The sequence below is a fragment of the Centruroides sculpturatus genome, unplaced genomic scaffold (assembly GCF_000671375.1).
Source record: "Centruroides sculpturatus isolate CEXI.00-Female unplaced genomic scaffold, Cexi_2.0 scaffold1828, whole genome shotgun sequence".
NCBI classification, from domain to species: domain Eukaryota; kingdom Metazoa; phylum Arthropoda; class Arachnida; order Scorpiones; family Buthidae; genus Centruroides; species Centruroides sculpturatus.
The window spans coordinates 102,516-117,313 of record NW_019385951.1 but is presented as its reverse complement, the minus strand read 5'-3'; the positions used below and the strand labels follow the sequence as shown (position 1 = coordinate 117,313).

Here is a 14,798-nt window from a genome sequence, read left to right as displayed (position 1 = left end):
CTTTATTTTTTTACATTATTCATTTCTTTCATTCAATTTTCCGGAATATGCTCGAATATAATGCTCCTTTTTACATTCGCACTTCGCTCCCAATCGTTGTCTGAGTTACTACATCCGTCAACCTATCCTTACTTCACTTACTTGAAAGCATACGTTAACCCGATGTAGAAGTACACGCGAGGAACGACACTAAATGGTCGACCACCGGTCGCCGTAGAGCATACAGTATATAAGGTCAGTTTCAGCGAAAAAAATAAAGGTGGCTACAGAGAGATAAATATCGTCTGCCCAACGACAAGTACATTTGTCTCACTAACAATAACTTGTGATCGCTGCATGTGCAATATCGTCACATTTAATAATTTCACTCGTGAGTTTTTAAACGTTCAGTATTTTAATGTCAAATTAATGGAAATGTATACATACCCTATAATATGAAACAGAAAAAATAAATATATTCTATAAAAATTGTAGCCGGGAATTTAAGCCATGAATATTACAGTAGGAAAAGTAAAACGCGTGAAGAAGGTATGTTGGTATGGTTACGCTGGTTGGCGACGTCTCATATATTACGTTTAGGGTATATGAATGAAGGGCGACAGTGCGAAAGGGGGGCGCTGAATTACGAGTTGTACGCGCCCTATTTCGCGCCCGCCAAGCACACATAGAAACGTCGAGACGCGCAGGCTAAACACGCGTGGGCGCAAAACTATAAGTTCGCCATCTCTTTCATTCCGGTAAACACGGTTTACCTACTTACTGATACCCGTCGCGAGAAATTTCGCGCCCTCACATAACCGCTGTTTGCACATTTACACACAGTACAATTTAAAAAACACAAACATTGCCACGTTCAAATAAATCAGTAAGCCTACCCATACAGCTCGAGGCGCTAAACATTATTTTCGAAAACGCAGGGCTGACAGGTGGCTACGTACAGTTAACGCACGGAAGAAGCTACAAAATAAAAGCACAGAACGCAATAATATAAATCCCGTGTTACAGAATCACGCGATTACGAAGGGAGCGGAAGCCATTGAAATCTAACTGAATAACTAATGCATGACTTAAGCTATCATAAACACGTTAAAAACACCGTATGAAAACAACAGATCGCGCTAGGTACGAAACATGCGATTCTTTTTTGTAAGGGCAACTGACGCCTAAGTAGGCGTTACAGACATCGAAAAAACCGCACTAAATCCTCTTGGCTTGCCCGTCCGAACGAAAATGCAAACCCACGACCAAACTCTCATTGTTCAAAGTACGAAGACCGCTCGGCAACTGGTGGGCTGACGAAACTTGTAAAAATGATATAATTCCCATGCCACCTGTACATCGCGCAATTGTATCTTTGAAATACACTCAATTATAATGAGAACAAATACTACGCAAACAAATACTAGGATAGCTGGCATAATACATTCAAAAGCTAATCGGGATTTCATGCACGAACAAATGTGTCGCTGATTACAGACAACAAAATGGGGTGGGGCCTACAACATATAACAATACAGCTACCTAAAATCTAAGTTACTGGTTACTGCGCGCAACATAAGGCATGGAACACATATGCATAAAATTGTGTGGCTTACAACTGAATCATAAATCAGCTTTCAGTTCAATTTTTGTTTTACGCTTTTATGCCATAACACACATACGTAAAAATTCCGGCCTATTAGGAAACGGAAATGTAACTACGTCATATATACTTTAGTAAAATGGCGCCGTCGGTATCAGACGTTCTTATTTTTTGCTGATTGTATTCTACTCAATCCTTGATGATTGTAAGAAATGATTTTCTTAAAAAACGCCTAATGAGACGCTGGTGAATTATAAACATATTTCTACAGCGTGATTTACATGGATTCAATAATTTTTTGATTCCGGAACTACAATTTAACGATCGACAATACTGTATACAGTAAATAAATTGTACTTTTTTTAAATATCGTTTTTTCACATGATATCTAAACATTAAATTTGTAAATCTACACTTTTCTGAGAATGTCACCACAATTATTCCATTATTTGCAGTCAAAAATTGAAATAAATATAACTAAGAAAAATACACGATGGAGATATGCGATATCTGCTACAGACAGATTATCTGTAACATTACGGTTTGTTAATCTTTCATACTTTGTAAAATTAGTTAGGTCTTCAGTCTACTTTAATCATATAACATAATTTTTTACATTTCTTGCTATGGGTAAGAGATTTCGCAGCCTCAGTTTCTCGTTTACTATAGGACGATCTACAATTGCTGAAATAATCGAAGAAACTACGAAAGTCTACATTTCATTTTTTATTAAATTTTATTACCAATTAACTTTTAATTTGCTATTATTTTCATTACAGGTTATTTGGAACAATTTAAAGAATGATTATATGAAAATTCCAGATAATGAAAACGAATGTAAAGCTATTACTAAAGGCTTTGCATCTCGTTGTCAGCTACCACATTGTTGCGGGAGCATTGATGGCAAGCATATACTAGCTCCATGCCCAAATAACAATGGAAGCTTAAATTATAATTATAAACGTTCATTCAGCAAAATGTTATTAGCTGTGACTGATAATGAATACAAATTTATTTCAGTCGAGTTTTGTTCCATGGGTGGTGAATGTGATGGTGGGATTTTCCTAACAATTTCTTTTGCAAAAAAACTTTTACAAGAATATTTAACTATTACAAATGTAAATAAATTATTAAATTCTAATAAACTATTCCCATATTTCTTTGTTACAGATGACGCTTTTCCTCTTATAAACATTTAATGACACCTTATCCAAGGAGATAAACTTACACTCATCCCCAAAAAGTGTCTATCCCCTTAGTAGAGCTCGAATAGTAGAAAATGCTTTTGGAATTCCGTCGGTGCGCTTTACAATTTTTTTCAGACCACTTAATTTTTATGAGAAAACATTACAACAAATACTTGCTGCTGCCTTTGTTTTACACAATTCTTTATTGACAGAAAATGCAAGTATTTACAATCCCCTGGCTTCTCTGAATATGATGATAATTTTTACTTTCAATCAGGTTTATGGCGCAAAGATGAAAATATTAATTCTTCACATTGTTCTTTTGCATCTAATATGCATGGCATACATGCTAAATCTTTGCGTGATGAACTAGCTTTTTACTTGTGTAATGAAATTTCTCTACCATGGCACAATAGCAAGATATATCCAGGTGTATTATAAGAAAATGTTTTCAACAATTCATTTTGTATTTCTTATTACAGTATTTGTAATTATACAGTAGAAACTATTAATTTTTTCATTTGTAATAATAAAGAGACATTTTTTATAAACTTTTAAAAATTATTTTATTATTTACAGGCTACATTATGTAAAATATTTCTCCTGACCTTCAAGGTCTAACATTAATCATTCTATGTTTTTTTCGCATTAAATTGATCCCCAGCATCCTACTTTTTATAATCTTAATTTTTATGATTCACAAAACAGATCAATGTTGTCAGGCAGTGACACAGTACCTAAAATTAGAAAAAATATCTTTTAAATCTGTCATTTTTTGCACTATATTTCGCCTACTTTCATAAATATAAACTTACACCTCCTATCCAAAAAACTATTTATTCCACTGGACGTTGATGACAAAGATGATAAAGCTTTATTGTAGTATTCCTGATTAACTGTATCTGGTTTTTTTCCTCTTCTTTTTCTCTACCATAAGTACTGCAGTCATTGCTTTGATAAAGTCTGAAACAAAACCCATGCATTAAACATCTTATTCTTTTTCATCAAAATAATGATTTTTTATTTAATTACAACTTACTGGTCAGACTCAATTTCTTCATTAATATCAATATTTGGGACATTTTCTACAACATTGTAGGTTAGCTGGGAAAAACTTACTGGTGATAGCTGTGTTGACTCCGTGTCTATGTAAATATCTTTTTCCATTATACTTGTTTCATTACTTATGGTACTAAAAGAAATACAAAAATTACCACATATGATTATTTTATGATTAAATTAAGACAAAATAATTCTCAAACTAATAATTACTACTTATAGGTAATAATAGCAACAATATATATACATATACAATATTTAAATATATATAATATTCATTACATACAGATAATAACAACTTCTTACAGTAAGTAGGTCTATACATAGGTCGACACATTAGGCATTGGTATATCTACCCTAAGAAAAAATTTCTGTTCTAAATGGTAAATGATTTTCAATGATATTATTTTATTTCTTTGACAAGAAATATAGCCTAAGTCATTTACAATTGTTGAAACTATATGAGATAACTTTCAAATCATAGAAATGATATCAATACAGCTTAAATTTTTTATTACTATTACAAAGTACAACATTTAATGTATGGATTAAAGACTTTTAACATTTCATATGCTATGTTGGAATAATAAAAGTATTTTGCTCATCAATGTTTCCTTAAACTTACTACACATTCCTTTCTGCAAATTTTCTTTAAAACTTCTTTTTTAAACTGTATATTATTACTAGAAATAAACAGATAAACCATTTACCTAAACTGAGAAAAAACTTTTTATTCCTAATACATTTAAACCTGTCTATGACGACCAACCACGGTTCCTTCAAATTTTGGTCTTTTAGACAGGTAGTGCTATAATACCGTATTTCCATATGTATTTTGCGCAATTTTTACCCATTTCTACTAAGCAAAACTCGAGGTGAGCAAATACAAGCGGATTTTTTGTACGATAAGGCTATATTAGTATTGTATTTCATTCTTACCTGATAACTCGAATTACGTGAGTCGTCGTCATTTTATAAGACTAATTTAATACCAATGTTTTAATTCTTAATACAATACTCGCATCTTCTCGATTATAAAGCACACTTTTTTTTCCGAATTAATTAATTCAACTCGGTTGTTCTCCTTCGCTCCTGTTACGTGTATTACGTCATATATATACAAGCGCGTGGTATTTTTACATTAAATTAGTTTTGGTATTTCTAACATTCATCTTTTTTTAACTTTAAAAATACTTTTTTTTAAATATTTTCTTAAGGACTTTACATAAGAAAATAATTAATTATAAAACGATCGATTTCATTACTTTGTTCTCATTATACTGTTCCATTACTTTCCGCGATTGTCGTTGCGGAATCGAAGAAGGTAAATTGCATGTAAAACTGATTTTTGCATTAATGCTTTTATTGTTTTTTTTTTACATTTTCCGTGTGACTGTTACTTGAATATTCCTTTTTCTAAAAATATCGTGGAAATAAGGTAGGTTGACACAAAAACTATTTATCGCACATGTACTGTAGGCTATATGAGCTTCTAACTAAATAAATAAATGGAAATACATCATATCAAACGATGAGATCAGCCGAGTAATTGAGTCTTGTACAATATTTTATACCCCCAACGAATATACTGTACGAATACGGTAAAATAATTTTCGTTCTCCACAGTTAAACTTCACCTGTAATTGCTATTATGATAACTTTAATACGATCTTCTAACAACAACACTTTGCATTTCTTTCCTTTAGCGGAAAATTTTCAACAAACTGAAATGAATTTCCTTTCTTGCTACACTAATTCATTAACACATGCACGTAATTTCAAGGTTAGAGAAGTGCCCGAGATGGGTTCGAACGAGAGTTTACACTAATTCATTATATTTGGATGGGAAACTTTGTTGAACAAGTTTAAACCAGATATTTTCGCGAAAGTGGTCGCTTATTACACTTGTTGTATGTTGGTTCACACCAAAAATCGATGTCCGCGGTCGCGTTACACAGGTGGTCGTTTAATACGGGTAACACTATTACGTGCAAGAAAATTTTGCCCGTTTTGACACATGCCCTTCGAATGCAGGTGGTCGCCTAAGCAGTTTTCACTAAATATATTTAAATACACACACCCTATTTCAATTACAAACTTTTGAAATTGTTTCATAGTAATAATGCGTTGTGTCTGTGCGTTTCTGATTGTATTCTTCACATACATGCTACTGTTATAAATACAGTGTACTAAATGAAAACATGCATTAGGAATTTATAACATTTCCACTAGGATTGAATCAAATAACTTGTGAATGATTACTTAAGACATGAGCAGATTACATTTTAGGTAGGTAAATAATTTACTTTGCTAAAAGAATAATATCTAAATACCTATTCCAGTTTTTTTCAATTACCTCACACTGCACACTACCATACAATGCATTAAAATCTGTAAAATACAACATACATTAACTTACATTGCCATTTGTGTTGTTGTACAATACATTCATTTGATTATTCAACTGAAATCTCCTTTGCTAAACAATAAAGCCCAAGAGACAGTATTCACTTGTAAATTAAGATACTGCAGATGCCTCATGCATATCTATTACTATTCTAACCTCCAAACGCAATATATGAAATAATATGGGTCTCAACAATCGAATACATTGTTAGCACTGCTAACTATTTAAATATCACATAGGTTGGACACTATAGTAACTAAGTACTCTACAGCAGGGTTCGCCAACCTTTTCAGTCGGAAGAGCCTAAAATCAAGTTTTTAAAAAGCCACAAAATTTTTTCTTGCCAACAATAAATAGTACTCGCATAAATAAAGTTTTTTAATACAAAAAAAAACTAATCTATTTATTCATAAGAATAAATGTCTATTTATTCATATATAAGTAGTGTTTTTCACAACAAATTAGATAATAGAAACATCCGACGACGACGTCATTCGAGAGCTTCCGACGGACTGACGACAATGACGATACGTGTCACAGGGGACTGGTGCAGTGACAAGCGAGTACAAGTGGCTGACAGATAGAATCAGTGCCTAATCCTCGTTATTCGATTCAAAACGATTTTTTCATATTTTTTCTTTTAATAAAATAAATAATATTTGCGTATGGAACTAAAGAGTCGCAGCTTCACATCCAAACAGCCACATGTGGCTCGCGAGCCGCAGGTTGCCGACCCCCGCTATACAGTGATAAAGGCAAAAGCACTTAGTGATCAATATAATACTTCGTGTGGAACTATTTTATATTTATAAGTTTTATAATAAATATTTACAATTTGTTGACTTATCTATTTCGTTGGAAACAGGAATACCTGTACAATATCTTACATATAGAAAGACATATATTTACTTAATTCTTTCACATTATATAATACACATTATATAAATTCTATGCATCACAAAAGTCTATAAATGTAATAACATTTAGAAACTTCTATTAAAAAGTACTTTACACACTAGAAACCTGTACAATATCTTACATATAGAAAGACATATATTTACTTAATTCTTTCACATTATATAATACACATTATATAAATTCTATGCATCACAAAAGTCTATAAATGTAATAACATTTAGAAACTTCTATTAAAAAGTACTTTACACACTAGAAAATTAATTTATAAATATAACGCCTCGCTTTACTATTCAGATTGTTATTCTATCTTGATGTTACTCATACTGTATTATATATATATGAGCCACCAGGAGGTAACAGGAGTCCTCTCCTTCTGGCCACAGGTCAGTGACCTACTTTCTTGTCAGGGATGGCAATAACGTTCGGTTACTCGTTACGCCTGTGGAGGAGAGTCGGAGGGGTCGACGATAAGACTTTGGCAAAGTCGAGTAACGACACCATTTAAAAAACAAAACAAGAGTTTATTAACCTAACTAACTAAATAAAATCTTACAAACTTCTTACACTTCGCGGATGAGAGAGAGAGTTTACAATAATAAGCGTTCATACCTCTTTGCATATACTAGTGGGATATTTTCCCGCAATGTCGTCCTTTATGGATTCTGAGCAGTAACACAAGTATAGGTCGGCGACGAAAGTGTACGGCTGCGATGGATAACGCGATGTCTGACTTCGACGTTCGGCGATTCCCCCCATGAGGGGAAGGTGTCGGGTATTTATACCTTTTTTGGTGAGAAAATTAGTCAGGTGATCAATTCTTTTAGCAGGTCTGAGGATATCTGTTCAAGTGCTAAGCTCCTCCATTATTTCAGTTTCAAGTGGGAGACCTTGAAATTACCGCTCGCGGAAAATGAGGGTTTGGTTACTATGGTAACCGAGCCGTTTCTATGGCGACGACCGCCAAAAGTTTCAACATTTTCTCAGTGAAGAATCACTTTAGACTTTCCAATCGTTCTACAAGTATAACTATTCGGAGGAAGTTAACCTAATTTATACACATCAATGCTGACAGACTTGTGTTTACGATGGTGTTTTCAAATTATAGATATCAACAAAATTAGGCCCGACGGAGCCCTGCGAATACCGCTTACTAATGGGAAAGAAGTCACTAAAATTCCAAAATTCATGGTCCTATGACCTCAAAAATTTTGTAAAGTACTCGCCACTAGATGGGCAGTAATATATCACATTCAGTTCCGGAATATCGGTCATAAATTTCCGGGTGACCGGTCTCCGAACTTCCTCCTGCTCGAACTGTCGTAGCTTCGAAGATTTCATACCTACGCCCTAACTGTTAACGTCACCACGTTATACACTTTATAAAGGATCCAACGATACCTCACACTTCATTCATCTAAGTAACGAATGGCTTGTAATTGATCCGGCCAACCTTAACGATTCTTTAATGACTGATTCCTAACATTTTTTCTTTAAACTTTTTATCAGTCGTTATTTATATTAGTCTACTGTTCTATAACATATCATTTCATGCAATTAAGAAAAAATAAACATAATAGATATTTCTAATAATTATTAGATACAAAACGATAGTGCACCTAATTATTATTTACGTAAGAGAAAAAAATTCTTTACAAGCAGATTTACATACCAATATTTCTTCAAGGGGTTAATTAACAATACAACAATTAGCCGATTGAACTTATAAAAAACATCGAGTTTTCATAGTAACCTTCACTGCAATTTAGCGTAACCACAGATCAAGGGTAAGCGAAGTATGTTATACCCTGAGATAATTATCATGAATTAGAAAATACTTTGCTCGGTAGTATTACAAAGTTAATGATAAAATAAACTGTAAGCATAAAACATTTGTCTAAACTTTTTCGCTAAGAAAAATATAACCTAAAGAGTAACGTTACATATTCTTTCCACCACGATAAAAATTGTTGAACAATATAGCCTTATTGCATTTTTCTCCGGATTAACTTCCTTTCGGAATATGTGTCACCTGAATTTTCACAACCGGTCATCTGTTGGTCGCAAAACCGAACATGTCCGAAGATAGCATTGAGAAAAAAGGGGCGACCTACAAAATAAAACAACAACAGCGATGACGACAACGACAGTACGTCGACCGCCCACTGTTCACCGTACAGGCCCTTAATTAACAACGAACATGCAACAGCGAACTGAACCATCAAGGAGTCAAATCGATTGTAACCTGTACACCTCATCGTCAACACGCTTCGGTCATCAAAACTTCGATCTTGCCAATTCGATCGATCTACGTATTTATCAACGTAAACTCTCTCTCATTCTCGCCTAGGGACTTGCTGGGATAGTACTTGTATGCTATCTAAAACGCTTATCAATGTATACGCTACATACATTTCATGAAATATTTTAATCTTTAAACAAGCTATAACTGAAAAGCTATCTATTATCCTATGTATATATGTGCAAATAACTTACATACATTAACGGGTATTTCTTTACGTTAATTCCGTGAGTGTTTTCTCCGGACGCGCTCTCTGGGACATCCTCCATCCCGAATACGACCGCCTACAAACGCGGCCGGTCGCGCGTAAAAACAAAATCGCTGTCGCGAGTGTTTTGTTTTTAAAGTCACAGTGGTAGCAGTCCTGACCCTTCGGATCCACATTCGTATAATAAACTCAGTGAAAACAAAGACGTACCCGAACTACTTAAATTCTATATCTACACGTGCAGCGGAATCAAAAAGCACGTCTGAATCCAAAAGACGAATACGGCAGATTTCGATTAAAAAAATAAACAGAAAATATTACGATTAAACCTGATAATTTCGTATGAAAAAGTGGGAAAACGTGCCATGTTTTTCAGGCATCAAAAGACTTCTTACTGAATAAATTCGAAGTTTGGATTATCTCCGACAACGACTTTCAAATTCCAGAATTACTAACAATACCTAACCCATTACCTAATATTTAACTGGCTTAATATTGGTATATATAATAAAAAAAACGTTTACGAAGGGAAAAAAATTTATAATACAATTTTAATAATTTAATATTAAAATTTAAACATTTTTCATTGTGATTTTAGTTTGTACGTAATAACGCTAATGCAGGTATATTACTTACGTAGTAATAGAAGATTTACTATTAAGTAATATTTTCTAATTACGGGTATAAAAATAATTTCAATAAATTAACGTAACATTTAACAACTAACGGATAGATAAAACTTACGTAATATTATATTATATGCTAAAAATAAATTATTGGTAATTAAATTACTCTGAATATCTGTATTTGAATTTAATATTTCAAATAACAATGAATAAAAAATAAATATTGCTTTATAATAATAAATAACTGAATCTAAGTATACTATTTAAAAAAATAGCTTTAACACCGAAGCTGAAACCGAAATTTAATTGAAATTTTTTAATTACGTCATTTTTGCGCGGCGGTAACGGAACGTTTTTCCTTACAATACATATTATATCATTTTTTATTGTAGCAATTCATTAAATTCAGGATGATTAAGAAAAAACTAAATTCCGCATCGTAAAATTCAAAAAAAAATTAGACAGGTAATAATTTTTTCAGATTTTTCACACAATTAGAATTTTTACACGAATTAATTAAAAATACATTAGTGCCTAATCGGCACTAGGCGCGTGCCGAAGGGTTAATTTCAACTGTGAACAAACCGTCAATAACAATCATTAAATCGTCTAACACTTCCATTGTTCACATTTTCATTCTTAACAATGCACTACAGGAGTCGTGTTGAAAACAACACTACAGTATCCCAGCAATTACAATTCATTGGATTATGACGACGATGTACTTTTACAGAAACAATTCTCACAGATTCGGGCCGATCAGCCGACACGTTAATTCCCACGGGGGGGAGGACGTCTCAACTGTCAAAAACGCGGCACGTGACTAACTGTTAACGGTTACGGCTATAAATATTTTACATTTTTTCATTTATATATTTTACACTTTCGAATTTAATTAATTTTTTCGTTGATGATGAGTAAATTATCCACAGCCAGTGCCTTCTACATTTCTACTGTTTATCGTCAAATGTTATTGTTATTATTATTATTATTGTCTTAATAATAAAATTAATATGATAAGCAGATTAATATAAATATATCAATGTGTACTTTCGCAATTACATTTCTGCTGATTTTCTTTACATATCTGTTTTTTCACAAATTATAAATTATTACAAAAGTAAATACTGTATGTAACTTCATGTAGCTTCCAGTTACAGCAAAATAAATATAGAATAAATAAAATAAATTTTAAAGTTATAGCAAACTAAATATATTTAACTAAATTTCAACTTTTGTTACACATCCCTGTTTATTACGTTAAAACACGCTACATTTTTAATTGTAATTATTTTTCCACTTAAAGTTTAGAGCTAAAAGAATTACAACCGTTTAAGTCTTAAACGTTTGGAACAGTTCATTAACACGTGGGCTCGGTAGTAGGGTGTGAAGGGTTTCGTTCAGTGTTTCTCAACGGGGGCGATATCACTCCCATGTGGACATTTTTCCATGTTAGGGGGGATTAGTAACAATATATTTAGGGGGGGAGCGAAAAACAATTTTCTGGGCGATGTAGTAAAACGTTATGTTTACAATAATTAGATAGTTTATTCGTTATATTGTACAATAATTAATTAAACAAATTACATTATACTAGTCACTAGTCTATTCAATGCAGTACGAATTTGGCGTTAGTCTTGGCCCTCGGTGTCGGAAGTTTGAAGTGAAGAGTGCGATACTACATAATGGTTTTATTGAAGGGGACGATACTACGTTGAAGGGGACGACGATTCGTTAAAGGTTGAGAAACAATGGTTCACTTCTTAAACGCTTTGTTGCCAGTTACGACATCCACTCATTATAATTTCACTAATTATTTCATGCAACAATATAAAAATATGTGTTATATTTAATTTCATCGTACCTCTCGCTCCGAAGATAAAAACCTGTATTAGGTCCAGGCCTATAATGCAATTCTGAAAGAGGATAATCTTTCTATTTTAATTTTACCTATTTTATAAAGGAATGAAAAATGTTCAATTTCAGATCTTATTACAATTTTAAAAATGATATGTGTAATCACTTTTTAACCTTAATTCTCTATCAGAATAATTATAATGCATTCTGTAAGTTAACTGAAAATAATAATGCGATTAGAAAATCAACAATTACAGTTTTGATCTCTTCAAACATTGATATTATTACTTTGATAATAATCTTTTTACATTCATAATTACTGTCATTATACTATTCACGACAGATTCATGACCTTCTTTTCGTATTACACATGCCAAAGTGTGAATTCTATCAATGAATCTTTTATTAATTTATAGGTCTTTCTCTTAATAAACATAGCATGTGGGTAACTATGCAATTTAGATCGAGTCCCAAGTTTGTCTTCACTTCTACTACCATTTACAGATTATTACATATAATGAGTAAATCATTCAAATTACATTGATATTAAACTTGAATACGACTACTTTGTGATGTTAAACATTTTTCTACAGGTATCATTCGATTTGAAACTTTTGTACTGTGGTATGGTCAATCCAAAAAGAACTAAGCTGAAGTTCTTTCGAACTACTAACCAATATTTCATATTAGACTGACTAAGAACGACAAAAATATTAAATTAAAAAATAACCATCGTTTATCAACCTTTCGTTCGTGGATTTCCAGTGTTCGGAAATGTTTTAGTAGAATTCCTTAGCTTAACTACATCTTCACAGAACTTAAATTAACGTGTTACGCTTGTAACCGAACGTAACGCGCAAACCCAACTTTAGTGATATCGGACTACCGCGTCGTCCCTCCGATGCGGTATTGTCGGTCGATGTGCTTTTCATTTGCGTACAGTTCTAAAACGGGAATAAGAAATGTAGACAATCGATCGTAAAACCAATTAAAAGAAAGGCGGGAAGAGGGACAGAGAGAGTGGTCGGGACACAATAGAAAGAGGAAGGGTGAAGTGGTGGTCCCCGAAAGTGACAATGTTGAGTTTCAATTTTTCTTCTGTTTACAATGTAAGTACCTTTTCTTCATGCTTTAAGTTAAATTGTGGCTTTTCTTACCTATCTAAGCATAGTATGTATTTCACACCTCCCCCTCGCCACTTAGACGATGCCTACGACATCAAGTCGATCGCGACAGATTTTTAAGATAAATAGTAGATCATATGTACACAAAAGTTGGCCACTACTGTTATATTCGACGAAACAATTACAACAGATAAACAATGGATGAATCTTACATTTCTGCTTGTTTACAAGTGCCACCTAAAAAGAATTTACTTACTATCATGAATACAATTCTATTCTTTATTAGGTCCATTTCAAGTAAAACTATTTGAATACTGTAGAGGTGAAGGTAGTATTATGTAACCCATTTCAGACTGATAATATATGCGAACTCTAGCAAATTGCGGCTGAACTGCACTACGCAGACATCCATAGCAGGGGATAACGCATCCAACTTCAGTTATGCGGTTGCGCTCAATGGAACGTTTGTTTTTTTCGCAATTTCAGACTTAAGAATGGTAAGTAAATTTAATTACTTCTAAATTAGAAATATGTAGTTGTAGGTTCCCTGATGCAAGTGTCCCGTTCTAGACGCCTATGATTACATGTTAGCCTGTCTGATGTTCACGTTTTTAAAGTTGGGTTAACTTCAATTATGTTGACACCAAAGATGGCGAATAGTGAAATACGAACCCGCATTGGTGCTTTTAATATGGAACCCGACTCCTCTGGGATTCCATATTACCCACAAATTCAAACAATGGAATTTTTCTAACAGTATGTTATGGATGAATGAAAATATTAGATATAGATACCTACAACTATAAATAAGTAGATCTAGTGAAATTCAGAAGTTATTTTGATTTAAAAAACTGTTCTGGATAGATAAGTGTTGTTTTAAACTGATTTTTTTCGAATTGATTTTTTGAATTTTTCAGATGCTCAGAGCCTAACTGAACAAGCCAAAGAAAAACCCGATGAGACAAACATGGAGCAAGGAGAAAATGGTAGAGGCTGTGAGTATGGTAAGAGACAAGAAAATGGAGCTAAAGAAATCTACAACATTTATGAGGTGCCAAACCTACTTGGCGAACTGTTTTTGCTAACAAACATTCCTCTGAATAAATTTGTGAAACCGACATTAGTTAGAAAGCAAATTCTTCCTGAGAATATGGAAAAAGAGCAAGTGGAATATGTAACGTTGATGTAGGTCATATTTATTACCATTAAAGCAATTTTTCGATAAAATACATTGGAGTATATGATTTTTTAAATAAATAATTTTTTTCTACTTTTCTTTTTTTCTTTGAATGCATTAAAGAAATTTTTGAAAACATAACATGCAGTTTCATATTACCACCCAGCTTCCAAAAAACTTCTTTTGACTATTTCTACAGAAGCCTTCAAAAATTATTCTTATATTTATGCTAGTGAAAATTCCAATTAGTAATATTTATTTTAATAGTTACCAGTACTTTCCGCACAAAAAAATGTGAGCGTAGTTATAACACTTGTTTACGATTAACTATAATGTAAATGAGGTTCCATAATA

The 14,798-nt window shown here is 32.9% G+C and overlaps 1 long non-coding RNA gene across 1 annotated transcript in view; it reads right to left on the bottom strand.

The window, feature by feature from the left end:
• Positions 1-3,353: 3,353 nt before the first annotated feature.
• Positions 3,354-14,798, bottom strand: part of LOC111612774 — an 88,567-nt gene continuing 77,122 nt past the window's right edge. The window contains exons 2-4 of the long non-coding RNA XR_002754674.1: positions 3,809-3,961; positions 3,585-3,732; positions 3,354-3,506 (exon numbers count right to left, since the gene is read on the bottom strand). This is a non-coding gene — a long non-coding RNA (uncharacterized LOC111612774). The remainder of the gene's footprint in view (positions 3,507-3,584; positions 3,733-3,808; positions 3,962-14,798) is intronic.